Below are 14,754 nucleotides of genomic sequence, written 5' to 3' on the forward strand. Positions count from 1 at the left end.
GGAGAAGTACCTGGAGTTGCACCAAAAAGACAAGTTGTGCCCTTGATCACTTTTCTTTACCTAACAATGTTCTCGATAATCACCGTGACATGATCAGGTTAATTTGAAGGGACCTAATAGGTTACCCTAGTATTGTCTACCCTACACCTTGCAAACAAATTAACAATTAGGTAGTTTATTATCGCTCTACAAGATTTTGGCATTAATGTTACATCTGAATTATGATCATGCCTTATAATTATTATGGATTATTTATTGATCATGATAATATCATTTTGTTAATTGAAACATGGAGAACCACCTAGAAAAATTGTGCTACCACAAGGGTGGTATGGGACGCCCTTGGTTGACTAATTAGGAAATCTAGTGGAGGACTACCTTACCCAAAAGGGGCAAGGGTGGTATGAGGATCTACCTGTACAGGGAGGTTCTCAGGTCGATCATGGTGCAATGGCATTTTAGACGAGGGATTCCTATATCGCCCCCTTCTCAAGAAACTGTAGCGGGTTTTCTAAAGATAGTGGAACTTTGTAAAGGCCTCGTAGTGCTACCCTGCCTCGTCTCCTCGGTAGAGATGAATGGTATTTCTAGACCCCTTGGCAAATGGATAACATGACTTGTGGGTAAAGATGTGCAACCTCTGTATTGTTTCTCATGGTCATGAGCGGTTCGGACCCTCACATGAGTAATTTATGGAATTAAACTTAATCTGTCATATGTATTGCATTGTGGGATTTGCAATTAATTGTGATCAATTATTTAATTAGGTTGGTATACACTTTTACTTAGTAATTGCTAATAAAATTTTGACCAACTTATTAAAAGCAAAGCTCCTTGGTAAGCCTTACACTTCACATGAGCCCCCACCGTAAGTGATCTCATGCACATTATTCCCCACAACTTGTTAAGCGATGGACGTATGTGAGCTCACTCTTGCTAAACTCACACTAGGTCAAAAACGGATTCCACCAAGATGAGGACCATGAAGGATGCTATGATGAGTTCGGAGAGGTCTAGGCCGTCGTGTCCCAGTCAACTATGGCTGCAGAGGATCGTTGTCGTCACATGATGTATTTATTTAGCTATTTTGTACAGAACCTCTATTATATAATAAAGATGTGACATCGATTTTTATACCATGAGTCATCATATGTGTGAGACTTGATCCTAGCACACATTTGAGATGCCCGTGTTTACGCTTAAATCCAGGTGTGACATTAAAGAAACGGATGCTGTCGGATTTACTTACATTGGTGGTCAAAGGCGAAGGCAGTAGGGATTTGTCAGTGTTTCAAACCTCGCTTCAACAAATAAATTTATTGTGCGCGTTCCAGACTCCAGAGGGTGTGCACGACGGGCACAATATTTATACTGGTTTGGGCAGAGCGTCCCTACTTCCAGTCATCGGCGGCTTGCGCTACCGACACCATTGATGATCAAAACTCGTAGTAGGGGTTACAAGCGGATGAGAGAGGGTGGAGAGGCTCCCAAGTCTCTTTGTCGGGGTGGAAGGGAACTTAGAAGCTACAGAGTGGAGTCCTAGCTAAGTCTTGGCCTAGCGACGGGGCTCCAGCCTCTGGTCCTCATTGGCACTCCTCCTCCTGTTCGTCGGTCCGTCTGCGGTTCGTCCTTGTGGGTGCATGTCCAAGTGAACTTAACTCCATCCAACATCATCTCTGTGTTTTGCCCGTCCATCCCTCCACCGTGCCTGATGGCCAACCCCTCCCTTTTATAGGCCAAGAGAGGGGTCGGCCAGCGATGGCTTCCTTAGGAAGGAGCCATGAGGCAAGGGTAAAACTAATGCTCTTACCTGGGGTAAAACCACACGTACTTGTGGGCCCCGGGGCCACCTTGTTGTCTCATATTTACTGTGGCAGACAATGAAAGGCCACGTGGGTCCCAGGCGCCATCATTTAGGCTATTCTGACCTCTGGCCTTCGTAGCGTAGGGCTCGACGTGGCTCGTTGTGTTGCACCCTGCCAGTGGTCTACGTACTTAGGCCTAGTACTATTGGTCATGAGTGCGTTGTAGGCCGAGGGGCGCCTAGACCATAAATGCGCTATAGTCCGAGGGGCTTTTACGTCATGAGTGCTATGCAGCTTCAGGGGTTCGTAGTTCATGAGTGGGAAGCGGACTGGCACCCGTGCATGGCTCGATGGGAGGCATGGTTAATGTGGTTGGGTATTTACGATGGGCCAGTCTGGGCTAGCCATGGGATCCACTCAAGTGGTTCCCCTCCGACACACCCTTCCCCTCCTATCAGGTTCCACCATGCCCGACCCCGGGCTCGGTGCCACGGGGCTTAATCAAGGATGGTTTCTTTCAATGGGTCCCAGCGACCAGGGGCTCTTCCTTAGCGTGCTCTATGACTAGCAGGTCCTAGGAGGGATGATTTCTCTGACATTAGCCCCCAAGCCCCTGATGGGAGAGTATTTCCCTCCGGGGGCTGATGAGGGGTCGTACGGTTCCTATCCCCTTTTGTCGCTTGTCGATGTCAAGTAAGATTCATGAGGCCTGCTACCGACTTTTAGGAACCAGTCGGGCTCTATAAGTAAGGGTCGCTTCGTGCTTACCCCCATGTCGGCGTTTCGACCCCAGGGGTCCCTGGACCGACAAGTAAATTGTCGCTGCGTGTCCCAGCCCAGATGGGTCGGCGCGAGACGGGACACAAGGGGGAAAACAGTAAGGGGAAACCGTGGCCTCGTGTTGTCCTGCGCCTAGGGCGGATGCGCTTGCAGTAGGGGGTTACAAGCGTTCGCGTGGGAGAAAGAGAGAGCGAGAGCCTTGTGCGTCGACCCGTTCTCCCGCGCGGCCACCCTCTCATACGAGAGCCCTGGGCCTTCCTTTTATAGACGTAAGGAGAGGGCCCAGGTGTACAAAGGGGGGTGTAGCAATGTGCTAACATGTCTAGCAGAGAGGAGCCAGAGCCCTAAGTACATGTCGTCGTGGCTGTCGGAGAGGTTTTGGCGCCCTGTTCATGTGTTGTCGTGGCCGTCGGAGGAGCGCTTGAGCCCTGTGGAAGTACAGCTGTCGGCGTTGTCGGATCCTTGCTGACGTCTTCTTGCTTCCGTAAGGGGCTGAGAGCCGCCGTCGTCATGGAGCACGCGGGGTGTCATCATTACTTGTTTACCGGGGCGAACCAGATGGGACGCCGGTCTTGTTCCCCGTAGCCTGAGCTAGCTAGGAGTAGGGTAATGATGGCCCCTCCTATGACGTGGTCGGTCCGAGCCCGAGGTCGGGCGAGGCGGAGGCTCCTCCGAGGTCAAGGCTGAGTCCGGGCCCGGGGGTCGGGCGAGGCGGAGTCTGTCTTCCGAGGTCGAGGCTGAGTCCGAGCCCTGGGGTCGAGCGAGGCGGAGTCCGTCATCCGAGGTCGAGGCTGAGTCTGAGCCCTGTGGTCAGGCGAGGCGGGGTTCGTCGTCCGAGGTCGAAGCTGAGTCCGGGCTCGGGGGTCGGGCGAGGCGGAGACCGTCGTCCGAGGTCGAGGCTGAGTCCGAGCCCTGGGGTCGGGTGAGGCGGAGTCCATCTTCCGAGGTCGAGGCTGAGTCCGAGCCCTGGGGTCGGGCGAGGTGGAGTCCGTCATCCGAGGTCGAGGCTGAGTCCGAGCCCTGGGGTTGGGCGAGGCGGAGTCCGTCGTCCGAGGTCGAGGCTGAGTCCGAGCCCTGGGGTCGGGCGAGGCGGAGTCCGTCGTCCGGCGTCGAGGTTGAGCACGAGCTCTAGGGTCGGGCGAGGCGGAGCTTCCTATGGCGCCCGAGGCTGGACTTAGCTGCTGTCAGCCTCATTCTGTCGAGTGGCACAACAGTCGGAGCAGGGTAGGCGACACTGTTTTCCTGTCAGTTCGGTCAGTGGAGCGGCGAAGTGACTGCGGTCACTTCGGCCCTGTCGACTGAGGAGCGCGCGTCAGGATAAGGTGTCAGTCGATCCTTGCATTAAATGCTCCTGCGATACGGTCGGTTGGCGTGGCGATCTGGCCAAGGTTGCTTCTCCGCGAAGCCTGGGCCTCGGGCGAGCCAAAGGTGCGTCCGTTGCTTGAGGGGACCCTCGGGCGAGACGTGAATCCTCCTGGGTCGGCTGCCTTTGCCCGAGGCTGGGCTCGGGCGAGGCGAGATCGTGTCCCTTGAGTGGACGGAGCCTTGACCTGAATCGCACCCATCAGGCCTTTGCACCTTTGTGCTTCTGGGGGTTACCAGCTGAGATTAGGAGTCTTGGGGGTACCCCTAATTATGGTCCCCGACACCCCAATTGATCCCAGTCATCGCTCCCCCATTTCCAGAAGTGGTACTTAGTCCGAAGGGTTTCATTACCTCTAGCCTTTTGGGGACCTGTCGGCTGGCCATGGATCACGGTAATTGTCCTGCTCCAGAGTGCTCTTACCAAGGCTGATCCAAGAGCCACTTGTCACAGGAAAGGTGAGTAGTGTCTAGGAACTTGCCTAATTTTTGCCTCTCCGTTATCCCGGTGACTAGCCTTCCTTGTAGGGCAGTGGGCTCGAACGTCAGAGGAGATGTCATATCACTTTTGTTTTCTAGCTCTCTGGACGGGGAATCGAGGGCCGGTCCTTGTGATGGCGAGCCTGCATCATCAGCTCTGCCGGCCAGCGCTTGGTTCCTCGGCCATTGTTGGTTGCCCTGTGGTTGCTATAAGGTTGGTTGGCGTTGGACTCCAACCTAGTCGTGTCATCTTATGCAGGAGGGTCGTCTCTTCTTCCTCCCCCGCCCCTCATGCGCTGTCTTGCGGGGTCAAATCCTAAGCCCTTTCGTTGTTGACGAAGACCAAGCTACAGGGCCAGCTAGAGGCATCTCAGTAGGTCATGCAGACGTCTGATGCTCATATTGCAGGTCTCCAAGCGCGATTAGCCATCAAGGAGACCCGTGTGGCGAGTACGCCACTCACTCCACTTCTCATCCACCCCTGCCTCTCGGGGGCTCTAAGGCTCTCATTTTTTGTTTCTGAGTAGGGCAGGAGGCCGAGTTGGTGGAGCTGCGCTAGGAGGTTGACTCCATGAACTAGAGCATCCGCGCACATGGGTCAACTCGCCTGCAGCGCCTACTCGACATTCCAATCCACGTTCGAAACATCGTGGACCTCGATATTCACCATGGGGCCGTTGTTGTCCTGGTTGTTGCCCAGCTTCACACTAGGGTGGATCTTCGTGCTTCAACGATGCTTCCTTAGGGTGCCTCGCCTGTGGCCTTTGAGAACCTAATTTAGGAATACAACGAGGCCGCCTACGGGGTGGCCTGCACCATGTCTTCAAAGGATCTGATCCGGTGGGCTCCCGAGGGCCCCTCTTTGGTGTTCATCTTTTAGTTTCCTGACATGGGCAGCTACCCTTGAAGTTGTGCTGGGTGTTAGGATGGAAGGGGGGCAGCAGGCTTCCCTTCTTGCCCTAATCGCTGGTCAGGACTTTTCCCGTTTGGACGCTGGGTCTCGCGCCCAGCCCCCGAGTCTAGAGTTGTAGTTTGTGGGAGACTCAGGGCCCCCTTTATGTAAAGAATGATGTAATCCAAGGGAGATCTTTTTTCTAATTCATAGTTTTTTATCATAATGTTCCTCCTTTTCACCATGCATGGGGAAATACTTACTCTTGTTTTTCTCCGGGAGGTGGTGGCGTGACGTGTGGCCTGACAAATTGGTCGGCCAGACAAGTTTCCTCGTCTGGCGATTCTTTTCCGCTGGCGCCATGTGATAGGGTTTTGCTAAACGACTTTTATTTAATCGTGATGCTCTCCCAATCTTGTCATCTTGCTTTCGATTCCCTGGACCCTCGTCTTCCTCGCTCGACCTATCCTTCTCTTGCTCTGGCCTTCCGATGTACTCCCTATGGTGGACTGGCACTGATCCTTGATGAGTCAGGAGAACCTTCGAACCCTTGTCGGGTGTGGTCTACTAGATGAAGGAGAGTGGCTCCCTATGGTCTTGCAGGCACCGAGGAAGCCCTGACCTCGCCACCCGGTTACGTGGTTTGGTTTGTTCATTTCCACGAGCTAGGTCTCACCTTCCCCCATCACTTTTTTGTTGTGACCCTCTTCAAGTATTTGCAGGTGCAGCTCCAATATCTGAACCGGACGGGATCCAGCACATGGCTGCCTTCAACGCTATGTGCGAGGGGTACCTAGGCATCGATCCCAACCTCACCTTATGGCGACACTTCTTGTCCGTCGAGCTATTGCGGAAGGATAGAGCAGAGGATAACGGAAGCATGGCTAGTCAGGTCCACCAGTATCCGTCTTTGTAGAGGAAGGTCACATGAGTACATCCCGATTCCCCTCTCCCTGTCTAACAAGGGTTGGCACATGCGATGGTTTTATTTGTGAGATGTTGGTCAAGGGCCCTTTATGGGGCCATAGCTCCTCAACATTGATCGGAGCGTTCCGTCCAAGGCTCTGTCCAATTGGAGTCGCGATGTTGCGCCGCGCCATGCCCCCCACGTGTGGGCAAGCCCTCTACTGTGCCCGCTCCATTTCATCGAGCACGCCAATGCACTTGCCCTCTCCTACTCTTGCTTTGTGTCTCCTCGCTCGCCTACTCCCTCCTCCTCGTCTCCCACTCTAACACTGTGCCTCCATGGATGCCGACGGGTAGCTCACGGACGTGCCCCCATCATCCTCCTCCGTCCGAGCCTCAGCCATAGTCGTCTTCCTCGAGCTTCTACGAGCGACGTGTGTGCTTCCCTGGAGCTCAAGCACGCTGGAGTGGCTCCAGTCGACATTGATGTTCATCACTGTTGATTGCGCTTGCAGATCTGCCTCCTCTGTTCACCTCTCGGCGAGCCAAAGACGCTATCTAGCTCGCCTTCGACCGCCGCTTCTCCCAGCCACCTTGCACTGCTCGTCTCATCACTGGTAAGCCGTCGTCGAGCTCGTCGTGCTCTCTATCTCTTTCTCTCAGCTGAAGGAAGAAGAAATAGGACCATAGGTAGAAATAGGATAAAGTCTAAGGGGTTTTCTAAGATGTGTCATAGACTCAAGGGAATAGTGTCCGAGGACCTAAAAAGCAAGGATCTGTGTTTGGTTAAACTCAAGGGCTCACATGCAATGTGGTTTTTCCTTTTTATTTTCTTTCTTTTGGTTTAAACCACATAAAACATTTGGAAATTCATAACTTGAGTTTTATAGCACTAAAATTTACGAAACAATTTTTGTGGTACTTCTCTGTAATAGATTTATGGTTTAAAAATATTGCATGTCGAGTTTCTAATACTTTTATATAGGGTTTTGATTGAAACAAATAAACAAAGTTTTCCTTCTAAAATTTTTGGTTACTAGAATAATGGCCGAGAAAATTATGATTTTATTTTTGTTAGATCCGGCATGAGAGTAGTCTCTGTGGTAATTATATTATGGGTATACTCTGTTATGAAAAATGGGTTTTCGAATTTAAAACTGAAGTTACTGATTTCTTAGAAATTCATAGACAATTAGCGAACTTTCTGGTATGGATGTGGAACTTTTTGAGAGTATTAGTTATGTATTTTGTCACCTGTGGACTCATTATGGACTACTAGTGGTATAGAAGAATAATGAGTTATAATTTAAAAACATAAATGATTGTTTTCTTTAGAAATTCGTAGAAAAATATTTCTGACAAGCATGTATGTGCAAATTTTTGTGTTATGTCCTTATGCTATATGATACATGGAAAAATTGTAACCTATATTGTTTGGTCAATTTGGTAGCGTGAAGTAGTTTAAAGTGCTTTTCTGCCTTGTTGCTTAATATTTTTGTATAGTGAAAAATATGGGTCCAAATGAGTTGATATTTTTGTGGTGAACTCAAGTAGCTGGTGATTGCTTATTGTAATTTTTGTGGTAATTTTGGAGATGCCAAATTAGTAGTTGTTGTGTAAGTCCAAATAAGTAAAGTATAGGAAATTAAGTGATTCAAGGTAGTTCTTGATTGGATATGATTAACTTATACTTAATAAAAGTAACACTACTATTATTATAAACCAATTTATCTAGTAACTTGTTATCCCTAAAAAGGTGACCAACTATTAATAGTAGGTGATATGTTGAATGTATATGCAATGCTTGTGTAATGTGCTTAGGAGTAAAATTATACCCTCCAACCCTGCTAAGTGTAGGAAAGTAAATAGTTATTAAGGTAATCAAAAAGTACATCATGTTTTGTGGATAATGGCTTGCTTAAGAGTAATCAACCTGTAAAGTAGGATTATTTTGTAGAAGAAAAGGGATGGGCTGTATAATTTCTTAAGTAAGGTTAGGACCGACCAAGTAAAGACATTGCTACATGTTCTTGGACGATGTAGTCTATGTTGTAGAACCATGGTAGATAAATTCTGAAAAGTAAACCATAAATAATGTTACAAACATCATGCAACCATGAACATCCTGTATCTTTGCACTATGCATCACTACCCTCATACTCTCACACATGCATCAAACAGGATCGCAGGAGGGAGTACTAATAGAAAGAGCCAAGGAGTTGCAGGAGATTTCTACTAAGAAAGTTGAACCTGAAGCCAACGCTCAGGAGTGTCTTGACGATCATCCTAGTTCCTTCGAGAAAGGCAACCCGACATCTAATTCCCATGATTTACAATAATTGTTTGTGCACCTACCTGCCTATGCTTGTTGCTTTAAGTTGTAGGAGTTGTTTGAAAACAATTGTTGCATTATCCTCGATTTACCATTGTTATCCTACCCTTGTTACCTAGTTAAGTAAGTATGCTTAATTACTTAGGCTGGCTTAGAACGGTAGGAGTCTGGTGATTTCCTGTCACCTGCGAGATATAGGTGGACACTTTATGCTTGATTGGGTATTTTCATTAGGAAACATTAATGCTTGTGTGAATGTTAAACTTGAGATTGGGCAGAGTCTTATGGGGATAATAGGCCATAGTGATCCCGCCTATGTCGATTAAGGACCATACTATTGTGGTCCCAGGAGTCATGTTGAATGCAAACCTTTCACTTAGCTAGCCGGATAATTTGTTCCGACCGTGAAGCCAGAGTACTATTTTAGCCGGGTTCGACCTTGCGGTGCACTAACTGGCGAGGTTGAGGAATGACAGGGACTCAACGAGATGACCCATGGTGTATGGCACGCCCTGACCCTCTGGTGGTCGGAAGGTCCCTGTGTATGGTGGCTACTGTTGTGCCCACGAAGTGCAGCTGGGCTGCTACTGGAATAGTATAGTGGTAACCATATCATGCGAAGTATTGTGGGTATGGTTTGTGTTAGAAATACTTCACCAACTGGTTAGTAAACGATTCAAATCACCATCACTCCTGGATAGTGAGCACTTGACTTGAGTTTTCTCATTGTAGTAAGAACTACACCATTATAATCATGAGGATGATGATATTTATGAGTATCGATGATACAGATAATTGTAATCAAAAGTTTGGGGTTACTCTTGCTTGGTTAATAATCAACACTATGATGTAACCTGATTCTTCATTAATGTCATAATTAGACTTATAGGGAAATGAACATGATCATTTATCTAATCAGGTGGTAATCTAGATTGCAGCAGAACAGGTAATATGAAACTGCTAAAAGTTGATTAATAAGTTTGATACCCCTTTTACCTATAATAAACATATTAACTACTATACTCTTTCCAAATAAATTGCCAACTCCAGATAAAGCCTTACATGATCCTTGATGTCTTTCACTTTCTTATTTTCTGGTTTTGGACGGTTAAGTCTAGCTGAGTACACTCTAGTATTCAGGGTTCTATTCCCAATGTTGTTGGAGATGGCTAGATGTTCTATGGCTACTGTGAGCACTTTCTATACCTGCTACGGGTGAGGATTAGTCCATGGGCATGGCTTCTCTGTTCTTCTCCCATGCTTTTGGTGGGTTGACAACCCAAATGTTGGCAATGTATTTTGAAAACCCCACAGGTGTTGTGGGCGATACTTAAACAAATGCTTTTGCTAAGACTTATCACTATGGTGATGCTACTTATTATGCTACATTTGATCCTTCATGCCACCTCAGTTGTAATAACTCTAATTTACTCCAATCTACTTTATTTTCTGTGAAATGTTGTACCATGTGATTCAGTGAATGCAAAGTTATTACAATCTTGGTTGCGAAGGAAAAGTTTGAGATCCTTCGTGATTTCATTAGACCCCTATGTTTATATGGGCTCAAGTGTGTTAAATCACTATCAGGTGGGTGGTTTTCGTGCTTGATCTCTTATAAATCTGGTTGAGTCGCCACAGCTATGGCTTACGCCAGGGTCCTTGATAGAAGGTGAACAGTTTTCTGATGGGTTTTCCTATTTTTCGCTAGCAATGGTGCTAGAGGAGCTCGTTCGTACGAAGGAGAGCCTCTAGGCCATTAACGTTGAGCGCTCCAATCTATCTGCGGCCATCAACCTTGTGTGACATCGTCTTGGGGTTTCACATTTGGGCGAGATGTCCGCCCAGACTCCCCGTATGATGCTCACATCCGGTCGCATGCATGAACTGGATGCCATTGCATTCTGGCTCGGGGTCCTCCATGCCATGGTTGTAGCTCGTCCTCTTGGTGAGGACTCCATCAAGCAGGGTTGAGCATGCCTCGGATGTGCCGACGGTTGGCCACATGGCGACCTTTGAAGACTAGAGTGCGTTGGTGGGACCCGTTGTGCGGCGGCCATCCTACGGTCGATCATTTTTCGAATTTCCTAGAGAAGAAAGGTAGAGGATTAAAATTTTCTAAGAACTTTTGTAAGAACAAAGATATGCTTAACAAACGTCGTCAGGGTCTTTGGTGTTGCGCTTCTTGTTTCGTCTTTGCTAGCGGTCGTTCCGCCGAGACAGGTGTTCGCAAGTTTTCAGATCCCTCGTTTCAAGGCATAGGTGTTCATAGTCATGGCTAGCTTCCCCGGTAGGTCCATTTGTTCATGTTGTCCGCCCCATAGGTTCGCTTCTAGAGAAGACGGGGCCGAAGTCACCTCGCTCAAAACTTTCCCTGAGGTTTGGTCATGGAGGTCTCTAGTTGCGTTGTCCTGAGGCCCCCTTCCCATCGAGGGTGCCTTGGAGAAGCGTGAGCGATGCGGTGTCGCATCTCGCCTAAGACTCTTCTGATAAAAAGTAAGAAAAAACTTGAAGCACATGGTTACAGAAGAGAAAAAGTAACATAAATGGTTTCACGAGAGGAGTTCTCACGCGCTACTCTATCAAGTCTGTAGTTCGTTCGTCCTGTCTCGTTTGGCTTTCGATACATTTCCTGCCCTAAAAATCATCAACGGGAAACAAGAAGAAAGAAAGAAAAAAGAGGAAATAGGGAGAGAGAAAACTAAGGTTTGACCGAGGCTCTCCCCAGCTCACCGTGTTTGTTGTAAAGAGCGTTTTCAAAAACACATTTTATTTATAACCGTTCGAGGGTTTTACAACGAAGGTGTGGATCCGCTCCGACCGGGCATCTACTATAGGGTCTTTTGCCGTAGGCGTTACATCCGGTGATTCCTTCGACCCTACCATGTGTGTAGCCCCACCTTAGAGGGATCGCCGACAGGGCCGCATCGACCAGGCGACCTTTGTCCTCCTCGCCGCCGAGGGGTTATTCATTGTTACTCCTAGAGGGACTTGGATCCGTGTCTGTGCAAAGTGTTTCAAATATGAGGTCCCTGCCGCCACCGACCATCCCCATGAACTCTAGGTTGTTTGATCTGGGGAGGCGGTCGTGGGCCATGAGGGTGGCGATTACCGCCGGTGTGTGGCGCGGTCGGGGCAGAAAGGCGCTGAAGCCCCTGCTAGAGTCCTCATGGTAGGACGACGTTTCCGCGTCATATGACACAGAGAGCTTTGCATAGAATGCGAAGAAAACTGATAGAATGTCCTATGAGGTGTTTGGCCCCATATGAATCATGATATGTCACCTTATCTCGTTAGCCTCAGAAAGCGGGGCCGGTCTGGGCCCCTCACATCGCCCGCGTGCTGCGAGGCTGAGAGCATCAAGGGTTGCCGATACGACACCGGGGCTCTCAGGCGGAGTGGGCTAGGTGGGCACCATCCTAACCATGCCACCCTCCTGGCTGATGGTGAAATCGAGACTCCTGAAGCGGATGTACGCTTCGGGGGTGCATTCGATGCGGGGGCGGCCGCCGACCCTCGCAGTCATGCCAAGATTCCTCAGTAGAGGGGTCAAGCTCTTGGGGCCCTGATCACTTCTCCTTCACGATTGAAGGGGAAGTCAAGGCTCCCGAAATGGATTGTCGTTCTAGGAGGTCGATTGGCGTCGTGGCTAGCCATCTGAAGTTTGGAGAACTTCGTCACGGAATGTGCAAGTCCACTAAATAGCGCGTCAACTATTGGTGTTTCAAACCTTGCTCTGACAAGTAAATTTATTGTGTGTGTTCTAGGCTCGAGAGGGTGTGCACGGTGGGCACAAGATTTACACTAGTTCAGGCAGAAGGTCTGTACTTCCAATCATCAGCAGCTTGCGCTACCAACAACACTAATGATCAAAACTCGTAGTAGGGGTTACAAGCAAGAGAGAGAGGGAGGAGAGGCTCCCAAGTGGAGCTTAGAATCTACAGAGTGGTGTCTTAGCTAAGTCTTGGCCTGGCGTCGGGACTCCGGTCTCTTGGTCCTCGTCGGCGCTCCTCTTCCTGTTCGTCAGTCCGTCTAGGGTTCGTCCTTGTCAGTGCGTGTCCAAGTGAACTCAACTCCGTCCAACATCGTCTCTGTCTTTCATCTGTCCATCCCTCCTCCATGCCTAGGGGCCAACCTCTCCCTTTTATAGGCCAGGAGAGGGGTCGGCCAGCATTGGCTTTCATAGGAAGGGGCCGTGAGGCAAGGATAAAACCAATGTTCTTACCTGGGGTGAAACTATGTGCACTCATGGGCCCCGGGACCACCTGGTTGTCTCTTATTTACTGTGGTGGTTGATGTGGAGCCGTGTGGGTCCCGTGCACCATCATTTAGGATATGTCGATCCCTAGACTTTGTAGCCTAGGGCTCGACATGGCTCGTTGTGTTGTGCCCTGCTAGTTGTCTGCTTACTCAGGCTTAGTCCGATAGGTCATGAGTGCATCGTAGGACGAGAGGCATGCAAACCAAAAATGCGGCCCATTCTGGGGGACACATAAGTCATGATTGCAATGCGACCCGAGGGGTTCGTAGGTCATGAGTAGGAAGCAGACCGATGCCCGTGCCATGGCTCGATTCTAGGCATGGTTAATGCGGCCGAATAATTACGACGGGTCATTCTGGGGCCAGGCACGGGATCCACTTGAGTGGTTCACCTCCAAAACGCTCAACCCCTCCTGTCAGGTTCCGCCATGCCCAACCCTGGGCTAGGTGCTGCGGGGCTCGACTGGGGCGGGTTCTTTTAGGGTTGACGTATCCACCTCTTCTAGCTAACCAACGAGTCTCAGGGACCAAGGGCTCTTCCTTAGCGTGCTCTCTGACTAGTGGGTCCTAGGGACCGGGGACCATTTTCCCAATAGGACTCGAGGTTGATCTCTTCTTGCTTGGTGATCTTTTTGTGTTAGTCAACCATGAAGTGTGGTATAAACTTCTATTCCACTTCACGATATTGGTTCATGAGATTTTCAAATTCCTGCTGCTCGTCGGCCAACAAACTCTACATAGTCGGCCTAAGGATATTGTCTGGGGAGACATTAGTGTGATCATTGGATCTGGCAATCGTGGCTGACCTAATAGATCTGAAACGTACTCATCCGTAGCAGTGTCGCCAAAAAGTGTGTTTGGCGCCTTTTTGGGGCAAACACCAAACGAACCCTAGGGCCTGCGCGTGGCATGTAGGACCTTGGGGTTCTCTCTGCGGGAGCGTGAACCATTTGTGACTTCCCAGAGAGATGTACTCCTCCTCTATAGGCGCACAAACTATCCTTGTGTAGGCATCCGACCGTCCGCGATGGCACAACAGGATTCATGTAGAACCTAGATATCGCGTCTCGGGAGGGACCTCGTCGATGAGGAGAGATCATATGGTTGCTTTGGACTCAACAGACCACCTAAAGCACCTCCAGACGACGTAGAGCCGAAGAGAGGTGAAGGTTGAGGTTTAGGGAACTATAATTAGAGCTACGCTCAACTACTCCTAATGCATGAAGATAAATAATGTAGATAAATTGGTTTGATTGGATTATGTGTGTTCTCAATCAGTCGTATTCCTTTATATTTATTGGGGAGGAGGTTTGCACCTTATCCAAAGCGAATTCCAACAAAATATCACAAGAAACGGGAAAGATATCGCAACAAATTAGGAGTCTCGCTCGAACTAATTTAATTTTGGACAGTTCGGGCTAACAATCCAAACTATCCGGGGCCAGACCGTCCAGGCTTGCCCACGGATCGTCCGACAGTACAAGTACTACAAAAATTTGTTGTTCAACGGAAGGCCTAGGAGAGACAACAAAAAATGATGCACAAGCGACGCATTTAGATAAATGAAGTGTTATCGTTAACTAGTAAGCAACATGGTGCCCTTATAAAAGTAAAAACTAATTCACATTACACCTCGTTTGGATGCCTAGAAATGAAACCTTTTCCAAGAAATCAATTACTTAGAATTCAACCAACTAGAACTAATTGAATTCCATTATTTTTGTTTGGTTTTCAATACAAACAATAAGGATATCTAGACTTTGCATCTGCTTTAAAAAATGAGCATGAAAAATTTATAACTGTCAGAAACTATTAAGTTCATACACAATAGTTCAACAAAGACAAGTCACACAAACAGTTTCACAAAGACATCATGTTCACACATATAAGTTGCACAAAGACATCAAGTTTGCACGCAACAGTTTCACATAGCCATCAAA

The 14,754-nt window shown here is 48.6% G+C and overlaps 1 long non-coding RNA gene across 1 annotated transcript; it reads left to right on the plus strand.

Moving 5' to 3' along the window:
• Positions 1-6,396: 6,396 nt before the first annotated feature.
• LOC103635725 (uncharacterized) lies at positions 6,397-8,813 on the plus strand. The gene is made up of 2 exons (XR_557581.2): positions 6,397-6,842; positions 8,407-8,813. It is a non-coding gene; the product is annotated as an uncharacterized lncRNA (long non-coding RNA).
• The last annotated feature ends 5,941 nt before the right edge of the window (positions 8,814-14,754 follow it).

Source organism: Zea mays, chromosome 8 (genome assembly GCF_902167145.1).
Source record: "Zea mays cultivar B73 chromosome 8, Zm-B73-REFERENCE-NAM-5.0, whole genome shotgun sequence".
Taxonomy (NCBI): Eukaryota; Viridiplantae; Streptophyta; class Magnoliopsida; order Poales; family Poaceae; genus Zea; species Zea mays.